Source organism: Bubalus bubalis, chromosome 16 (assembly GCF_019923935.1).
Source record: "Bubalus bubalis isolate 160015118507 breed Murrah chromosome 16, NDDB_SH_1, whole genome shotgun sequence".
Taxonomy (NCBI): Eukaryota; Metazoa; Chordata; class Mammalia; order Artiodactyla; family Bovidae; genus Bubalus; species Bubalus bubalis.
In genome coordinates, this window is record NC_059172.1 from 3,034,432 (window position 1) to 3,051,718 (window position 17,287).

General features: G+C 41.8%; 1 protein-coding gene across 14 annotated transcripts in view; it reads right to left on the reverse strand.

Moving 5' to 3' along the window:
* The window catches only part of CTNND1 (catenin delta 1), a 47,254-nt gene extending 32,691 nt beyond the window's left edge, over positions 1-14,563 (reverse strand). For 2 of the 14 annotated variants that reach the window (XM_044929090.2, XM_025266016.3), the window contains exon 1: positions 14,233-14,547. The gene's annotated coding sequence lies outside the window, so the exon portion shown is untranslated. Of the gene's footprint in view, positions 1-261; positions 1,870-6,991; positions 7,072-14,232 lie in introns of those variants that run through there. The other 12 variants (XM_044929086.2, XM_006054036.4, XM_044929083.2 and 9 more) reach the window with 11 other exon arrangements.
* Positions 14,564-17,287: the final 2,724 nt, after the last annotated feature.

Here is a 17,287-nt window from a genome sequence, read left to right on the forward strand (position 1 = left end):
GGCAAAACCACTACAATATTGTAAAGTAATTAGCCTCCAATTAAGATAAATAAATTTATATTTTAAAAAAGGAATTGCCTGTTTCTATCCTTTTCAGACTCAACAGATCTGCAATATATACCGTGAATAACATAAAATAAACATCTACCTCCTTCTAATATTCCTTCCTTAATTAAATCCGAGAGATCTATAAATAGTAGCAGCACACATTAAAAAGTCAGCGAGATCCCAATATTAAGAGACGGTAGCCATTTACTTAACGCGAGTGCTGAACGCAAAAGGCCACAGTCACAACTTGCGCTCCCCGGCCCTTGGAGAAGCTCGCTGCCCCGAGACCCACTAGACACACAAAGGCTCTCTCTTCTCAGTAGAGCCCGGCAGCGGAGCGGCTCTCCAGGGACAAAGAGATTTCACAGGAGAACCACAAAGACATCGCCCCTCTCGGCTCCCCCACTCCCAGCTTCCCCACTTCCTGTCACAGTAGCACCAGACCACAGTCTCCCAGAAACAAACAAATACAAAGTGCTGGATTCTGGGCTGCAAGCCAACCGCATTCCAGGGCATCCTGTCTACCAATCGCCAGCCCGAGCTCCCACTCTGCCCCGCGCAGCTCCTTATCATGTTCAGGGAAAACAACCCTCCTCCCTGCCCCAAGCTACAGGGGACAAAGCTCGGGCCTTTCAGCATCGGCGGAAAGATCCTGTGTGAGGACCTAAGGGCTCAGAGGGGCTGGGGCGATTTTCAAGGCTCCTTCTTGGCTAGTTTCTTCACCTGGGGGACTGGGGATTTTAAAGCTGCTGCTGGTGTTAGCTCAGCTGTATGTGATAAATCCCACAGAAAGCTTCATTATGGCAACCTGATCATCAATCCGCATTCAGTCAAAAGAATACGCGCGCCTGGGAAAACGACTTCGGACACATCTCTATCCTGCTCTCTATCACCCATTTCTACTGTTTAAAGTCTTTCAAACTCTTCGCCACAAGCTAAAGCTGCTTTCTAAAAGGCCCCACAGAGAACAAACAAAACACAGCAGACTCCACCCTGTGTAGAGGCGGAACAGGCACCAGCAGATGCCAGGAGCAAAGTTCTCTATTTCCCCAGGGAGAGAAGGGAGGTCTCCTAGGGGCTGCACAGTAGTTCTTGCAGCAAGAAAGGTCACCACTACGGACTCGGCTTCTCCTGCTCACTGCTGCCCCTGGGGTGGGTCAGGGGCTGTATGTAGGTTTGGCACCTCATCAGGAAGGAAAACCTCCCTCCCTATAAGAGCCCTCAGCTCATACCAAGAACGGGATAAACGATACATTTTTGTATTGTCTTATACAAGCCCATTGGGTGTTAGCCCTAAACTCCAGAAGCAAAGATGCAGAAAGAAGTCAAGCCCTATTAACCAGATTCTTGAAATCCAAAGTAACACCCTTTGCCCCCAGGGCTCAATTCCCCTTGCGTAAAGCACAGCACAAGGTTTAGGGCGCAGAGCTCTCAAACCAGGGGGATATTCCAGGCAATTAACGAGTGAGTAATACACAGTTATTTCTCATCTTCTCCCCTTCCTTTCTCCTTCTTGGCTCTGCTAGAAGCTCCTTATGCGGAAACCTGATTTGGATGGTACATGTTGATGCAAAAAGAGATAAGTCTAAAACAGCACAATTAGAATGAATTATTCCATATCTGGCTATGATATAACCAGATACAAGGAGGTGGGGCAGGTATAGACACAATAATCAAGTCATTCTAGGACTGGACAGAAAAAAGAATATTTAGCCATATTCACCCTGTATTTCAGACCAGACAGAGCCTTGCCACTGCAAGCTCTATCGCTGAGGCACACAGTTTAAAATCTCTTACACAGCGCTGAATCAAACCAACTCAGGAATAACTTTAAACATTTGTATTAATTTAAAAGTTAGTATTCTTACCCAATTCTCCTTCCTTCATACTCCAGGCCAAATATATTCGTGGGAGATGGTTATACCAAAAGCAGATAAAACAGCACAGTAGGAGAGTTTAAGATATCTTTTTTTTAAGATACTTAAAAAAACACACACCCCAGACAGAGAACCGGACACACCAGTATCAATGTTGCTGTTACTCCAAAGGGATACTCAGCAAGTTCTCTGCCTCAAATTGAGCAGGTGAGACAGAAAATGCATGCTGACTCAGAAATACAGTCACCCCACAATGTGAGGGAGGGAAGCAGACCAGTATAGCCAACTGATCGCAGTTCAGCACAACTTCACCGAAGGCCCCGCTTCTACTCCTGTCCTATCTCTGGCTGTTTGCAGACAGTCAGAAAACCCAACCAAAGAAACAACAAAGAAGTAAGGAGAAAGTCAATGGAAGGGACCAAGACTTAAGCTGAATACTAAACGGTTGGGAAAGTATGAATCTGTTTTGCTATGTAACTTCACACATACCCCTTTCTCTCCCCGTCAGCCCAAAGCTGAAAGAATTGGAAGGAGGTGAGGCAGAGGAAAGAATGTGATTGGGAAAAGGTTTTGCTACATTCCAACTAGCCAACATCCCACATAGCATTAAAAGTGCCCAAGGATCCAATCCCACTACTGAGAGTTGCTAGGACTCTGCTAACACACACCCAATTCCTCTACCACCCTCCCCCTAACACCCTGAAAAGAAGCATAATGGAGATAGCTTGATGAAGGCACCAGCTGTTTCCCCCACCCTCCCTCCCCCCAGCCCCAGAGACCACAGTTCAAACTCACATCAAACACTTAATACAATTGACTGGCCAGTAGGAAGGAGAAGCCAGAACTAAAATAGCAGGGAGAGTGCCAACTGGCCCCACTTAGAAGGAATGCTTTCTTGGCTCAATTTAAAAATACGAAACTTCTGTCATCCACTCCCCTCTGCCCATTTATGCTCTCCTTTCCACAACCTACCCCTCAGTATCAAATGGATTTCAGTTTCTTCCCTCCTTGATCTATTTTCAAATGTCAGGGAATACAGGGGAGGTATAAGGTTTAATGTAAAATAATGTCTTGGAGACTGGAAGGCTTCCTGGACTGCAACAGCAAACGCAGCACAAAGCTATTAGATAATCTCAAGTAGAAAGCAGTCCACACAGCATCCATCTCCGGGTTTTAAGAAGGGAACAAATGCTTCTGCTCTTCCACACTGATATGACCTGACCTCCCCAGGCACAATAGCCAGTTAAAGCCCTACTGTGACCAGCCCCTCCCCCAGCCATATTCTAAGCGGGCCAGCATTAGCCAAGGAGGAAGGGAAGGAAGCCCGCACTTCCTTTTCAGACAGGAAGTAACATTGGCCCTTCCTGCTGAGTTTTAAACAAATTGTCCAGCTGAGTTTCAATGCTAGCATCCTCTCCTGAAGTTGTTCCACAATTTCAAAATGGAGATGGGAAATGGAGATGTGGTCTAAGTCTCCCTTCCCCCTAAGAGGCAAGTCCTCCACCCCATACTAAGCGCTGGCAGAATCCCCAAATCCGACAGTGACATCAGTCATTTATTTCAAACAACACGGGATACAGAGTAGAAAGCTTCCAACTACCCACTGACACCATGAACTAGTCTCCTCTATTTCTCATACTAAGTCACCACCCATCTGAGAAATCATACAGATCTGTAGCTTAACTCAAAAGTTCCGATTTTGTTGTCCTCAAACCTGAGTGATCAGAATCACCTGGGAAGCTGTTTTTAGAAATATCTCCCAAATCTACATCCCCAGTCCTCACACCTTACTATATAGGTGCCTCAGAATTCATCTTTGTGAAAAGCTCTCAAAGCGGTTCTGACAGCTGCTGGGAACCACCATCCTGGCCTAACCCTGACAACCCTCTGCCCACCACATTCCTCTCTCAAAAAGGACACTGGTTATAAAATACATTATTCAGACCTGCTTTACTGTTCATCAGACAGCTCGTTATTCAGTTTGGATTAAAGTTTCTTTGAAAGTATGGAATTAAATATATAGATGGCCAGAATGATACAATACTAAATGCTACATTCCAGGCTCAGAACCTAAAAGGAAGAACTATCTCACTTCTTTGGAATCCTGAGTTGCTACAGTGGAGGATATCCCTATTTACACTGCAGATTGGAAAACCCAATTATTGTTTTAAATGACTCAGTTTAACTTTCCTCCAAGGAACAAAGAGCTATACCACATTTCCTAAAATTGGTTCCACATTCCATCCCAAAAGAAGTCCGAAGTCTTAAATCTAACATTCAAGACCCTAGATAATTTTAGCCCAGTTGACAATATAATAGAAACACCAGAAACTCTGGATTCACGTGTTACCGCTGACACTTATCCAAGTAAGTCACTTTAACTTCTGCTTTGAATAGCAAGTGAATAGTAAGATGTTTTTAGAAGGAGCATAAAGAGGAGTATTTCCACAAGGAAGCATGTCACCAGAGACTTAGGAAAGAAGAATGGCATCAAAAGACTTACTTTCAAGACAACTATAAACATCTGTAAAGCAGTGATTTAAGCAACTCCAAAATTTGGAGAATCTGATTGCCGAGAGTATTTCCTGCAAGATGATACAGTTATCTGACCAAAGGAGAAGGGGACAGGAGGGAAAAAAAGTTTTCTGATTGAGGGCATCTCCCAAGGATATTAGGTAACAGAATGACAACTAGATAGGTATAATTAAAGGGAAGAATAGAGGGTAACCAGGTCAAGCTCTAGGGTTAAACCCCAAACTGAGAGAGAGACCCAGAAAGAGACAGAGACACTCTTTCACTAAAGGACAGACTAGCAAAACAAGAAATCTTGCAAGAGAAAGAAAGAATGGGTGATTCGAGACAGACTCCTCTGGGAATCACTATGCTTTTACTTTCCATTATGGGGGTGCCACAGAACATCGACCACTGCACAGCTAGTGCTTCTTCAATCCCACCAAAGCCAACCAGGCCAAGGGGTTCAGCCTATGTTTTAACACCATTACTGCTTAAACGTATCAATACATAAAAAGGGAAAACAGACATACAGTTAGTTATCAGGATTGATCACACCCCCCGATGTGCAAGACAGTAATATGGATACGGTGACCTATAAAATGGACCCTCAAGCTATTTAATCTCAATGATTAGGGCTGTGAGGAAGCAGGAACTTTTGGTTCAATGAGCAAAACAAAAAGCAGCAAATAAGTGGGGTAGGCATAATATTTGGTCATAAGCCAAATCAACAAATGTACTAAAAAAAAAAAAAAAAAAACTCAATGTACTCAAAAAGAAGGCTGTCACTTCTACTGTTCATAGAAATTTGACTCTGTAGATCAGTTGGTGGAGAAACAGATTTCTCTAGGGAATAAAAATTTGATCTCAGTTTCCACACACACACAAGCTTGTTCTGCATTACTTTTATCATTCTCCAAGACAAGGGTCATCCACCTATGCAGATTCTGCTACTTTGCGATTTCGTGCTGACTATTCTGCAATGGGACAAAGATGGAGGCTGGGCCAGGTGTTGCCTCAGCTCCTTGTAAAGCACACACAAAACTCGCTCTCAGCTGTGGTCTTTGGGGTCTGCGGCGAGGAGACTGCCCTGCGCTGCGCAGTGCAGGAGCCCACACGGCCTCCCGACACAAGCACACTCACCGGCCTCTGAATGCGCTTGCCGCCCCATCTCTCTTGCCTGCTAGTAACAACCAGTCTGTCAGGGCCTTTGCACTTTGTACCCTTATCTGTGTGACTTCATTCCGATTTCTTTTTCCTTTTTTTTTTTTTTTTTACAGCATTCTGTGTATTTTAATAGCCAAAAATTGCAAACAACGAAAATATCCATTAACAGGTGAACAGATAAACAAATGATGGTGGAATTCTACAATAGAATAGTTCTCAAAAATAAAATGGAAATCAACTACTGATAAATGTTGTAATATGGATGAACTCAAAATCATAATAAAAGAAGCCAGATTACACACAAAAAAGAACATGCTATGATTCTATTTAAATTTTGGAAAATGTGAACTAATCTATAGTGGCAGGAAGTAGATCAGTGGTTGTCTAGGAGCAAAGTGGGCAAGAAGTAAGGATTACAATGAAATAGGATGACACTTTCAGGAATGGTTGGTTGCTCACCATCTTAATTGATGTGATGCTTTCCTGTGCTCACGTGCTCTGTCGTCTCCGACTCTTTGCAGCCCTGTGGACTGTAGCCCACCAGGTTCCTCTACCTGTCGTATTTCCCAGGCAAGAATACTGGAGTGGGTTGCCATTTCCTACTCCAGAAGCTTTCCTGGGTATGTATATGTCAAAACTGCTCAGACTGTACACTTTAAATATGTGTAGTTTATTTCAGTCATATTTCAATGAAGTATTTAAATATGCTAATATAGTAATAATGTAGTGAGAGGACTAAGAAGAGTAAGTTTTTTTTCCTTCTCAAAGGAAGGACTGTGTGGAGCGCTGAAATTCAGAAGGACCTTAGATCAGTCAGTATTACTGGACGAGCTCGTCTGCAAGCTGTTACTGGTGGGGGTGGTGCTTTAGTCACTAAGTCGTATCTGACCTTTGTGACCCCATGGACTGTAGCCCACCAGGCTCCTCTGTCCATGGGATTCTCCAGGCAAGAATACTGGAGTGGACTGCCATTTCCTTCTCCACATTCCGATTTCTTTTAAGTCTCTTTCAAACATAATTTGTAAGTGAGGCCCCCCCTAACTGCTCCGTATTAAACAAGCTCACTCCTGCCCTTGCACTTGCTATTCACCACTCCACATATTTGGCTTTATTTTGTTCCTCAATAGTGCTATCATACTCTGACTTACTGTGTATTTACTTGCTCACTTAATGCCTATCTTCCTCCAGCTGGAATGTGAGCTCCGTGAGTCCCAGTGGGTGCACAGCAGGCTCTCGGATCTCTTTCAAAGGAAGATGTTTAACTTTTTCAGTAAAAGCAAAAAATTAAACTTTGGAAAAGTAAATCAACATTATTTCATTTTTCTTTCTACATATTTTTTTCTAATTGTGACGTTAGGCCCATCAATGGGGGTCTCAAGTAGTCTTACCTGCAGATTTGGCTGACCTTCAGCAAGGTAGACATTCAATGGCCAATTCTTCCCTGGTTTACAAAGCAGCCAACAGAGAACTAAACAGAAGAGAGGTTACAGAACTTCCCCCGTCCCAACAAAGAAACAGTGAAAAGAAATCAGATTACACCAGCTACTTTATTTGAACGAGATTTCCTTCATTTGCAATGAAATGGAAACTGTAGGTGCTTTGATAAAAGTACTGAAAAGTTGACCTAGTTTCTATAACAATGCCTTATATCCTCAACCACCAGAATACATTTTGGGTTTTTCAAATATAAGCTCCCTAAAACAAATATCTTTACTCCACAAAGAGACCTCCCAATACACGACCGCATTCAGTGTTGAGCAACATGGGAAACACACACGAAACTGATAAATATCCCATAAGTGACTTACTTTTACTCCGGGAAAAGTAAGAATCTTCTGCTCTACTGAATAAAAAATGAGTAATTAATTAGTAAATGTGGGTGATATTTGAAAATGGGGGGGGACCTTAATCTGAATTAGAACTCAGTCTTCTTGAATCATAACAATTAATCCTAATATAGACCTAACTGAAATAACCAAATTCAGTATCCTAATACTCGAACCTTCACCACATGAGTACAATTTATTCTATTTTAAGAATTAGAAATTTCTTTCATACTAAGTGTTAGTGAGGCAAAGTGATGCCCATGAAGACCACCAACCTAAGGGGAAAAAGATAGGGGAGGCAAAAAGGTAAAGGAGACACCAAATAAAAAGAGGAAAGCGAACGAAAAGGAGAAACAGGAGAATCAGTAGAGGGAAATGTGGGTTTAAAAAACCACAGAGGACTTCTCTGGTGCGCAGTGAGTAAGAATCTATCTGCCAACGCAGGGGACACAGGTCTGTCTGATCCCTGGTCCGGGAAGGTCTCACAGGCCGAGGGGCAACTAAGCCGCAACCACGGAGCCCATGGGCTCCACGGTCCCACAAGGGAAGCCGCATATTGAGAAGTCCACACACCGCAACTAGAGCAGCCCCCAGCTCGCTCTGTCGCAAGCAGAGAAGCCCACACACTGCAGCCAAGACCCAGCACAGTCAGAAATGAACCCCTGTGGGGTCAGGAGAAGTCACGATAGGGAGCTATAGAGAGCCAACAGAAACGAAGCGTAAAGACTTTCCAGAACACTAGTTTCATGGGTTATTTGGTATGAGGGAAGGAAAAACTTAGGCTGGAAGAAACCAAAAGCTTCCAGACAAGGCTGCAGTTAACACATATGTATTTCCCACAGGCCACAGTTTAGTTTTCCACATATAAGAGCAGACAGATCACTTTCACAGAAGCACACTTCTCACAGGAAGCACTGATGAACTCAAAATCTCTACGTGTCTCAGTTTTGCAAATGTCCCATAAATAAGGGTTGGAAATAGAAAATGATGTTTCCTTAACATTAAAAAGTGAGGTTTATTTCAAGAGAAGACAGTAAAAAAAAACCACCTTCATGGCTGTGCAATTGCTTCCTGTACATTCAAAACTAACGTTATCCTACAAAATCCTGGTTGGACAAGTGAGACATCAAGGGAAAGAAACTGGTCCGAAATTAAGAATAATAAACCCAAACAAAGCTTTTTCAATCCACTCTCTACCAAAATTAAAGGAAGTTTATCCTTGGATGCTTGAGTTCTGTCTCCTGTAGATACAAAAAGATGGGAGAAATTGTATTGCTGTTTTTTCCCCCTGAAGTATCCAAATCTCCTAAGAAATTTGCAGCTTTGGCTGCCACCAGCTTCTCTTCCCTCACTCACGCCTCAATTTATTAAGAGCTATCCATTCCCACAGCACCCGTATTTTGGACAACCCTGCCTCCACAACTTAAACTTGCCTATCGCTAAAGGCACTTTTTGTCTATTTAAAAAAAAAGAAAGAAAAGCCTATTCATCCAGGATACCCATTTATTCCATAATAAAAGCATCTATATCCACCACAGAGTCTCAGGTCTTAAGACACCTTAAAGGAAACTTAGTGAGACAAATGATGTTTGAATTCATTCAAAGTATCCATTCTAATAAGAAAAACGAGGTGTTCCCAAGAGCCAGACAACAGCCTATGAATTTCGCATGTATTAAGTCACTTCATCATCACAACAATCCTATGCGATAGTTAATATCATTGTCCTCATTTCACATACAAGGAGATCGAGGCATAGAGCAATTAAACAATCTTCCCAGGGCTACTTAGCTAGTTAAGTGGTAGAAGATTTGAACACAGGTACCCGTCTATGGGGTCGCACAGAGTCAGACACGACTGAAGCGACTTAGCAGCAGCAGCAGCAGTCCAGCTCCAGCATCCACGCTCTTAGCATGCAGAGCTGCCCTGCTTCTATATTTGTGGCACATTTAGATTGGAAATTCCCAGTTTGGCAGCATATTGATCAAAAAATACAGAATAATAAAGCATTTATGGCAAAATTTTAACAACTGGTGTTAAGGTGAATGAAGGATATACAGGAGTTATTGTACTCCTCTTCCAATTTTTCTGAAAGTCTGAAATGTTTTCAAAATAAGTTTTATCATCCAAAATGGGTCATGTTTTGTGACCAAATTACCTGTAGGCCATCAGAGAAGACTTTGAGAAAAGAAAACTCTTGATCTTTATAATGTCCCCACTACATGCCTAATCTAAATGCCCACATCATTCCAATCAGGTTTAAGGACTCACTGGAGAGGAAAATGGCCTTAAAATGGAAAATACTGTCCCTGAACCAGAATAATAAATATTAAGTATTGAGAACAGGGTCCACATTTAATAATCAATAACATGCAATTCCAAGTAGAATGGGGGGTGGGGGGCGGTTACTTCCAAAAATACATTATACAATAAAACTAAATACAAATCAATCCATACCTTCATATCCCACTGGATAGTTGTAACTGAACAGTCGTTCTTCCCCGCCTTTAAAATCTCCCTGCCAGGAGATATCAATGCCCTCTATTACAAACCTTGGAGGCAGCTGCATTTAGGCAGAGCAATCCCTATTTCAGCGTCTCACAGCATTTAACCCCTTTTGCAAGGAAAGAGAACATGAAATCACATAGTAATGACCTATGGCTCACTCCTTTAGGCAAATTTCTCATTACTATTATTCCTAATTTCCCAGAAAATTAATTTGGGTTCTTAAACTCATAAACTTTCCAATACACTTTGTGAACAAAATCTCCTAGTTTCACAGTGAAAGCAGTGACAAAAAAATATATATATATAATGATGTCCAAACATACTTTCTTTGAAGCACTAATGTTCAAACTATCATTTCAAGCTTTTTATGTTTTTATTAACAAGTATAAAAACCATTTACTTCCAACACAGCTGAAAGCAATACTTCCCTGCTGCTGCCCTAATATGTTCTGGGTAACCAGTTCCTCCCCTCTAGAAAATGGTTACCTATAAGGTTTCAGTGGCTGAAGTTAACAGCTGCCTATAATATGAAATGAACTGACTAGGATTCTTAACTATTTACACTATTATTTGTACTGCTTGCCCAGAAAAGAAACAGGATTAAAGAAAAATTCAAATTTTAAACCTTCAATTCTTTCTAAAAACTGTATTTAAAAATGGAAGGTAGGTAATGTATAAAAAGTTAAAACTACAGACTAAATTTCAAAATCACATTGCAATTTTATTAATCTTTGTTGAATTTCTTTCCATCTCAACTTCCTTTCAGCCTTCCCCACAAAAGTCCCTCACTGATTCCCATCGTGCCTTATTTAACCAAGATTTACTGAGCACCTCAATATATCACCAGGGCTTCCCTGGTGGCTCAGATGGTAAAGCGTCTGCCTGGAATGCGGGAGACCCGGGTTCGATCCCTGGGTCGGGAAGATCCCCTGGAGAAGGAAATGGCAACCCACTCCAGTAATCTTGCCTAGAGAATCCCATGGAGGGAGAACCCTGATAGGCTACAGTCCATGGGGTCGCAGAGTAGGACATGACTGAGCGACTTCACTTCACTCAATATATCCCAGACACTAAGACAGGTGCTAAGGGGATACAGAGGTAAGACAGTATCTACACTCAAGCAGGTCAGTATAGGGGAAAAGACAAAAAAAAAAAAAAAACACAGACAATTGTAATACAGTATGATAAACATTATTTGAACTACCTGCTACAAACCTCTCCCTGCAAATTGGCAATTCATTCCAAACCCAAGTCAGAAAATTCTCTGGAAGAAATTTCACTGACAATCAAATAAAGTTTGAGGCATTTCCAGTAGGTTTAAGAATTACAGGACAGTAATGGTGTGCATATGGAAAGATCCCTGTAATAAAGTTGAGATAATATCCATTCTAACATATCTAGCTCCTTACAGCTTTATGGAAAATGGATTTTTTACATACACTACTCTCCCTCGGAGCATGCAGTAACTCTAAGCAAGCACTGACCTTCCTCAGGATGAAGCACTCCTGCCTCTTGCAAGGGCTCAGTTTAGTACTGGCTCTTGTTTCTATTCTCTCTGGAGAACGGCAGTGTTTTAGCGGTTAAATCCACTAACTTTATATAGTCAGAACAGGGTTTAATCCTGGCCTTGGTCACTTACAAGCACTGAAATTTTCAGCAAACCTCAGGTTCTCTGAGGCTCAAATTCCTTTAAAAACAAAAAAATAAACCAAAAAACAACAAACAGAAAGTTACTGTAGGAAATTAAGTAAATAGTTCAGGCAAAATGGTTAGCACTCGCTGAGTAAACAAGGTGGGGGCGGGAAAGGGAGGGCTGGCACTTAGGAACAGGGGCACCAGGTACCAAAGCAGAAAGCAGTGAATTACACCGAGCTAATCACTTTGGTATTCCAACTGAATAATGATCTATGCTTAATTTATTTTCATCCATCCTCTCTCACTCATCTCTAGAGATCATCTACCTCATAAACCCAAGGCTGAAATTGCAATTACTCAGAGCTTCTTTTTAAGATTTCCAACAGTCCCCATTTTTATCCTAGCTGAAAGAACGTGTTCTAACCCCCTTGACTTTCCATAAGTGAACCCTAAGAAAGGAATTAAGACTCTAGACACCCAAAGGAGGCCCCTACCTGGAACACAGACCATACCTTAGTCATATAACAAAGAAACCAACAGCACAGAGGAGTCAAACAAGGAAAGGAAAATCTGCAGAACTCATACTTACTTGTCATTTTCTACCCCCAAACCAAAATGAGGAGCAAAACAAAAAATAAAAGATTTACTTATTCACACTCTTCCTCTATTTCCTGGAAGAACTAGCAGAGGTGAGGTAAAAGACGAATCTTCCATCTTATCATTCAAAAGGCTCTAACAGCACACACCAGTCAAAACAATGCCTCAGTTCGTGGAAATAGTCCTGGACGCTTTACAACCAGGATGCTCACTGCAGTGATACAAAGCCCAGTGTTTAAAGCTGGACCCAAACCACCACCACTCAGCCACCCAGAACCTGTTTTCAAACTGCCTTTGTACTCGCTCAGACTCCCTCATCCCTCCCCCTAAAGGCTGAGTGGGAAACGGACACTCTGGCAGCAACACGACCAATTCTCCAAAGATCCACCAAGAAACCCCCCTAGGCTGCAGTCAAGGCTGAAGGGAGCATTCGAAAATTTGGAAATGATATAACTACAGCCCAGCAAAATATACACATTGTCCTTTCTCTTTCTTTTTAACTGCACTTGCTATAATTAGATGATCCAGACATTAAAATCTTACTGTAGCCCTTGCATAAATTAGATTAAAAGCGACAAAGTTCAGTTTCCTCTGAAGCTACAACCTCACAAGAATGAAATCATCTTTCAAGAAATAGTCTTGTCCTGGAAAAGAAATTCAAGAAAATGGTCTAGTCTAAAAAGAATTAAGGGGCGGGGTGGTGTGGGGTGGGGGGGTTCAAAACCAGAGGATTATTATAGATACATACCAGTTTAAATCTAATAGCAGCTTACATATTAAGGACCATCCTGCTACAATTAGAGCAATGTCTATTGCACTTATAATTTTGCAGATGATTCGCATTTTCAAAGGCAGAAGGAAGGGAACATCCAGTTTTCAGCTACCGAGGAGCCGGCTATATGCTTATCTAGTATTTTTGCAAGAATGTATGTGCAAAACAAAAACAAATCTTAAGATTAAACGTAAGATACGAAAGCACAGCCATGGGCCTTCAGGTCTTAAAAGATTTCTGATTTCACAGCAAGTTAACCAAATCAAAAATGCACCTCCAAAAAACAACTTTCAGATTTGTTTAAAAATAAAAATTCCCCCTGTTCTTTCGCAAACGCACCCTAAACACTAGAGTCTGTATTAAGTGTTTCAGCCTGACCTTTTTTAATCCCAGCCTCTTTCAGAGAGCACAAAGCTGAAAATGTCTCTTGTGTGCTACTTTACTCAGGTGAGCTAAAAGGCATGGCTAGAGGTTCCTTATCCCTTTAAGCACGGGCACCAGACATTATTGTACATGCAGACTGAACATACAATACCGCCACAAATCTTTGCCATCAAAGGTAGTTTTAGAAGGAAGGGGATGGCAATCATGTTACCAAGGATCTATCTGTTTTTTTTTACAAGGCAAAGCAGGGAGGCTAAGTCTAGAAGGTGAAAGAGGCTCCCACCCACCACACCTGAAAAAGTAAAAGAGGGATCCACCCAGGAACAGCAGGGCTGAAACTGATCTGGGCCGTTCAAACTTTCCAGGGGAAAAATATCACTATTTAAGCTGCAAAGCTCCCTGCAACTTTCCACTTTCACAAATTTAATGATAAAAGGGAGAAAAAAAACTTCTAAACATATGAAGAACCATCTGTATAACTAGCTTCCGACCCGGACAAATTCCTTTCCCAGCCCACACACAACATGCCAAAAAAACCCAACTTTTGGTTTGGGCTCTGAAAACAGAAGTTTGTTAACCTAACCTAGAAAAAAACACATACAATCAAAGACCACACCAAAATGTAAATTTATGGAACAGCTCTCACCCCTCTGAATCTATTCATCTCCCTATATCAGACCTAGAAGTTTGTTTCTGGGTCTTGAATATCTTCCTTTGCTTTAAATACGATAAAATACCAAAATTCCCCCAAATAAGCAGAAAGAAAAAATTAACAATTGTTTAAAAGTCACCCGTCAGCATAACAGACCGTCTCGTTTTCAAATTCCCTCGGTTACCATAAGACAAAAATTCAACTTGGCTTATCCTGCTTTACCCGTCTATACACATATTTTTTAAAAAGGCACACACCTCAAACGTGGACTTCGGAAAACCACTTCTTTAAGAGAGAAAACCAAGGCTCCGTCAATGTGCTGAGAAAGGCAAATCCAGCAAGGTAGTTGCTTTTTCGCCACCTCTTCCTCCTTTCAGGATCTTTCCTGCTCTTCTTTCTCTCTCTCCCCTTTTTTTTCGCTCAGATCCAACGCCTAAAATGGAAGTTGCACCCAGCCAAAGGCTAGGGAGCCTGGGTGGTGACAAGCCGATCTGGGCGCCCTGCCCCCTCGCTTTCCTAAGTGACGTCAGCCCCTGAGAACTTCCAATAGGAGCGAGGCATACATCAGGGAGCGGATGTTATCCAATGGGAAACTTTATTATAGGAAACAGGGGGAAAAAGCAAGAGGAGGAGAAAAAGAGACAGGGGCAAGTTTTATATATATATTTATATTTAAAGTGGAGACTATATAATCTCTAAGGAATTACTGCAGAGCTGGGAGGAGTCGGGGAAGGGGGCTGAAGGAACAAGGGCTTTCTAGAATGGCATGCCTAAGAACCACGGTTCTCTTTGATGGTGGAGTTCTTGCTCCCTCCTTCCTTTCCGGGTAGGGAAGAAAAAAAGCTGATTTTATTTGCCTGCTGTTATTTGGTTTGTTGCTTTCTACCCCAGAGCATTTCCCACAGGAAGATAGGAAGGGAAGGAGCAAGAAACACTAGAAATAGGGCTACAGTGTGTTGACTGGGGTAGTAGGGGATATCTGAGGTAAATTCTCAATTTTATTTTGGTTTAAATGCATTAGAGTTAATTAGAAAAACAAGTACTTCGACTTAACATTCTTAGTGTCTATACTTTCAACTGGGCTTCCCTGGTGGCTCAGCTGGTAAGGAATCCGGCTGTAATGCGGGAGACCTGGGTTTGATCCCTGGGTTGGGAAGATCCCCTGAAGAAGGGAAAGGCTACCCACTCCAGTATTCTGGCCTGGAGAATTCCATGGACTGTGTATCCATGGGGTCGCAAAGGGCTGGACACAGCTGAGCTACTTTCACACACACACATACTTTCAACTAGAAGGAAGCTGAATCCACTAGGCTGTTGAACAAAATCAGTCTGCTCATTTGCCCCAAATCAAAATAACGTGGGCTTGAGGGGCGTAGTAAATGATATCCCATAAACAAGTGATATATTTGGAGACAACAGCACGTGCAAGGAAAAGAAACTCTCACATTAAGAAAATTCAATTCATTTGTGAAGTTTGGGCTTAAGAAGGTCTAGTTCATACATTCTCTTTACGCTTGACCTAAATAAAGGATTATAACAGGTATTCTTTTTCTCATTAAGAGTTATCTTTAATATGTTCTTAGACTATTAGGCCATGAAGGGCAGAGATTGAAAATTTTTTATGCTTACAAAGACTATTATATTATGGTCATTAACTATATGAAAATGATAATGATGAACTGAAAATTTTCTTTTTCTTTCTTACTGAAAAATCTAAAAATCTGAAGACTGCTACCAAATGAATCTTCATAAAGTTTTCATAATTTAAAATAGTGGTTAAGAGCATAGGTTCTGCAGTAAGGCTGACTGGCTTCAACAGTTTCTCCTAAGTATACCTAATCAAGTAAATAAATGTGCTGCATACTTTGCAGCTCTCCAGGTGGCGCAGTGGTAAAGAATCTGCCTGCCGATGCAAGAGACTCAGGAGAATGGGTTGAGGAAAATCTCCTGGAGAAGGAAATGGCACCCCACTCCAGTATTCTTGCCTGGAGAATCCCGTGGGCAGAGGAGCCTGGGGCGGGCTACAGTCCATGGGGTCACAAAGAGTTGGACACGACTGAGCAAGCAGCACACACATGCTACACACTGTGCAACCCTGGAAAAGTTATATAATTTCCCTGTGACTCAGTTTCTTAACTATAAATGGAGATAATAACTATATCTCTCTCATAGGACTGTTGAGAGAATTAAAATACATATAAAGTTCTTAAAATAATACATGGCATACAGTGTAAACTCAATAAGTTATGATTATCAATATCTACCCTGCCAAAAAATTTTCAATAGCTCACCATTGCCCCAAAATAGCAACCAATGATGAGGCATCCATCATGTAAGGGCACTTTGCACTCATTATCCCTAACTTCAAAAATACCACCATGGAGACAGTATTACTACCATTTTACAGATGAGAAAATCAAGGCTCAGCAAGGTTAAGAAACTTGCCTGAGTTCAACCAGCTAAGGAGTAAACCCTTATCAGTCTAACTCCAAACCCATGCTATTTCCATTACCTTACACTGTGGTCAGGATAAAGGCCAAGCTCCTCATCTGTTTTTAAGATCCATGTTTATTCATCCAATACATTAAAGTAACATTTATTCACCATAATCTGACCCTCCTTATCTATCTAAGCTGGAATTCCACTCCTCAGCATGCAAGTGCCCTTCCATTCAGGTTTATCTGATCATTATCCACCCCCTCGTATTTGGTCTACAGACTCATAGACCCTCTCATTTGGCCTAATGTGGCCAAAAAGAACTTCTCTCAGAAGTGCTGGAAGACCAAACAGACATCACAGCACCTGTCTGATGGGCTTTAAACAAACTAGAATGGGAAATGAATACATTTGACAAAGAAACAAACAGCCTTTAACTCTCATTGCTTAAGAATCTTTTCCAATTACCTTATCACATCGTTTACCTCTGCTGCTGCTGCTAAGTTGCTTCAGTCGTGTCGGACTCTGTGCGACCCCATAGACGGCAGCCCACTAGGCTTCCCCGTCCCTGGGATCCTCCAGGCAAGAACACTGGAGTGGGTTGCCATTTCCTTCTCCAATGCATGAAAGTGAAAAGTGAAAGTGAAGCTGCTTAGTCGTGCCAACTCTTAGCGACCCCATGGACTGCAGCCCACCACACTCCTCCGTCCATGGGATTTTTCTAGGCAAGAGTACTGGAGTGGGGTGCCATCGCCTTCTCCCTCTTTTACCTCTACTGTCCATCTATTCCTAGTCCTGTACAGCAAGTTTAAAAGCCAAAGATTATTGTCAAAGGAAAACAACACCAGAAATCAACCAGTTTGTTGATTCACTGGT